The sequence below is a fragment of the Ursus americanus genome, unplaced genomic scaffold (assembly GCF_024610735.1).
Source record: "Ursus americanus isolate L20-20 unplaced genomic scaffold, mUrsAme1.1.p SCAF_54, whole genome shotgun sequence".
Taxonomy (NCBI): Eukaryota; Metazoa; Chordata; class Mammalia; order Carnivora; family Ursidae; genus Ursus; species Ursus americanus.
In genome coordinates this window covers 1760225-1764217 of record NW_028273636.1, presented here as the reverse complement: position 1 = coordinate 1764217, position 3993 = coordinate 1760225, and positions in this window count along the sequence as shown.

The following is a 3993-nucleotide window of genomic DNA, read 5'->3' as shown; positions in this document are numbered from 1 at the left end:
CTAGATGGTGCTCTTTCTTAGTGTTAAGCATATGGCACTTCTCTTACGATTCAACAGAGATATTTGAAAATCTCTCTTCATACATCAGGATGTTTGAAATCTCTTCCTCTATACAGAACATTGGTGCTCAGAGTCGAGTAAATGGCATTTCTTTACACATTCCCTCACCCTTTAGCCAATGCTTCCAGGGTCATGTGAAAAGGTGTTTCAGAGGGTATTCTATGGAGTTCTCTTGTAAAGTTAAGCATACGATAATTCCCTTAAGCTGAGAAACACTCTCTTGTATGTGCTTCCAGCTTCATGAAAGAACTCGTGCCTTTAAAGATGGATTAGGTACTGTCCTTTTTTGGAGCCATGTCTCTGCCACTTTCCTTATGTTTTCACCACAACGTTGCAAACATTTTCGTCTTCATGACAGAAGCCGTGGTTTGTAAGATGCTATCTACCCAGTGCTCTCACCTACTAAGTTTATGGCACTTTCCTTAAGTTTCAACACATAGGGAAGAAAACCCTGGTTGATCCATTTGTCAGGAGGTGGGTTCGATATCGTTTTCTATCTAGACAGATTTGGTTCTCAGAATTAAGTAGACAGCCCTTTCTCTACGTGCTTGCACACACTCTTGCCAAGGCTTCCATCTTCACAACAGAAGTTGTGAGTTGAGACATGATGTCTATACAGTGTTCTTCTATAGAGTGAGGCAACGTGCTTTATGCATCTCTTTTTGTACACACTTTTTCACATGCTTCCTTTTTCATGCCAGAAAACAGTGAGATGCAGGGCGCCTGGGTGGAAGAGCAGTTAAGCGTCTGCCTTCAGCCAGGGCGTGATCCCGGCATTGTGGGATCGAGCCCCACATCAGGCTCCTCTGCTGTGAGCCTGCTTCTTCCTCTCCTACTCCCCCTGCTTGTGTTCCCTCTCTCACTGGCTGTTTTGCTGTCAAATTAATAAATGAAATCTTAAAACAAAAGAAAAAGAAGGGTTGCAGATTGGATAAAAAGAAATGACCCATCCATTTGCTGTCTACAAGAGACTCATTTCGAACCCAAAGATGCATTCAGACTGAGAGTAAGGGGATGGAGTACCATCTTTCACGCAAATGGACTTCAAAAGCAAGCTGGGGTAGCAATTCTCATATCAGATAAATTGGATTTTAAACTACAGACTATTGTTAGAGATGCAGAAGGGCACTATATTATTCTTAAAGGAAGTATTCAACAAGTGGATATGACAATTATATATGCCCCCAACAGGGGAGCAGCAAGATACACAAGCCAACTCTTAACCAGAATAAAGAGACATATAAATAAAAATACATTAATAGTAGGGGACCTCAACACTCCACTATCAGAAATAGACAGAACACCCTGGCAAAAACTAAGCAAAGAATCAAAGGCTTTGAATGCCATACTTGACAAGTTGGACCTCATAGATATATATAGAACACTACACCCCAGAACCAAAGAATACTCATTCTATTCTAATGCCCATGGAACATTCTCAAGAATAGACCATGTTCTGGGACACAAAACAGGTCTCAGCCGATACCAAAAGATTGAAATTATCCCCTGCATATTCTCAGACCACAACGCTCTGAAATCAAAACTCAACCACAAGGAAAAATTTGGAAGAAGCTCAGACACCTGGAGACTAAGAACCATCCTGCTCAGGAATGACTCGATAAACCAGGAAATCAAAAATCAAATTAAACAATTTATGGAGACCAATGGGAATGAAAATACAACAGTCCAAAAATCTATGGGATACTGCAAAGGCAGTCCTAAGGGGGAAATACATAGCCATCCAAGCCTCACTCAAAAGAATAGAAAAATCTAAAATGCAGTTTTTATTATCTCACCTCAAGAAGCTGGAACAGCAACAGAGGGACAGGCCTAATCCACACACGAGGAAGCAGTTGACCAAAATTAGAGCTGAAATCAATCAAGCAGAAACCAGAAGTACAGTAGAGCAGATCAACAGGACTAGAAGCTGGTTCTTGGAGAGAATCAATAAAATTGACAGACCACTGGCAACGTTCATTCAAAAGAAAAGAGAAAGGACCCGAATATTAATATTATGAATGAAAAAGGAGAGGTCACGATGAACACCATTGAAATTGGAAGGATTATTAGAAATTTTTATCAACAGCTATATGCCAATAAACTAAGCAATCTGGAAGAGATGGAATCCTTCCTGGAAACCTATAAACTACCAAGATTGAAAGAGGAAGAAATTGATTTCTTAAACAGGCCAATTAATGATGAAGAAATTGAGTCAGTGATAAACAACCTTCCAAATAACAAAACTCCAGGCCCGGACGGTTTTCCTGGGGAATTCTACCAAACATTCAAAGAAGAAATAATACCTACTCTCCTAAAGCTATTTCAAAAAATAGAAACAGAAGGAAAGCTACCAAACTCATTCTATGAGGCCAATATTACCTTGATCCCCAAACCAGGCAAAGACCCCCTCAAAAAGGAGAATTACAGACCGATTTCCCTAATGAATATGGACGCCAAAATCCTCAACAAGATACTTGCTAATAAAATCCAACAGTACATTAAAAGAATTACCCATCACGATCAAGTGGGATTCATACCTGGGATGCAAGCGTGGTTCAATATTCGCAAATCCATCAGCGTGATATATCATATCAACAAGAAAAGACTCAGGAACCATATGATCCTCTCAATTGATGCCGAAAAAGCATTTGACAAAATACAGCATCCTTTCCTGATTAAAACCCTTCAGAGTGTAGGAATAGAAGGTACATTTCTCAATCTCATAAAAGCCATCTGTGAAAAGCCTACTGCAAATATTATTCTCAATGGGGAAAAGCTGGAAGCCTTTCCCTTAAGATCAGGAACTCGACAAGGATGCCCACTCTCGCCACTATTATTCAACATCGTACTGGAAGTCTTTGCAACAGCAATCAGACGACAAAAAGGGATCAAAGGTATTCAAATCGGCAAAGAAGAAGTCAAAATGTCTCTCTTCGCAGATGACATGATACTCTATATGGAAAACCCAAAAGAAGCCACTCCCAAACTATTAGAAGTTATAGAGCAATTCAGTAATGTGGTGGGATACAAAATTAATGCTCAGAAATCAGTTGCATTTCTGTACACGAATAACGAGACCGAAGAAAGAGAAATTAGGGAATCCATCCCATTTACAATAGCACCAAAAACCGTACGTTACCTTAGAATTAACCAGAGACGTAAAGGACCTATATTCTAGAAACTATAAATCACTCTTGAAAGACATTAAGGAAGACATAAAAAGATGGAAAGGTATTCCATGCTCAAGGATCAGAAGAATTAACATAGTTAAAATGTCCATTCTACCCTGAGCCATCTACACTTTCAATGCTATCCCGATCAAAATACTGAGGACATTTTTCAAAGAACTGGAACAAATAGTCCTTAAATTTGCATGGAAACAGAAAAGACCCCGAATCTCCAAGGAACTGTTGAAAAGGAAAAATAAAGCTGGGGGCATCACAATGCCAGATTTCGAGCTGTACTACAAAGCTGTGATCACAAAGACAGCATGGTACTGGCACAAAAGCAGACACATAGACCAATGGAACAGAATAGAGAACAGAGAAATGGACCCTCGGCTCTTTGTGCAGCTAATATTTGAGCAAGGAGGAAAAAACATTCGGTGGGAAAAAAGTCTCTTCAATAAATGGTGCTGGGAAAATTGGACAGCTACATGCAAAAGAATGAAACTTGACCACTCTCTCACACCATACACAAAAATAAACTCCAAATGGATGAAAGACCTCGATGGGAATCCATCAAAATTCTAGAGGAGAACATAGGCAGCAACCTCCACGACATCGGCCAAAGCAACCTTTTTCATGATACATCCCCAAAGGCAAGAGAAACAAAAGATACAATGAATTTATGGGACTTCATCAAGATTAAAAGTTTCAGCACAGTCAAGGAAACAGTCAGAAAAACTAAGAGGCAGCCCACGGAATGGGAGAA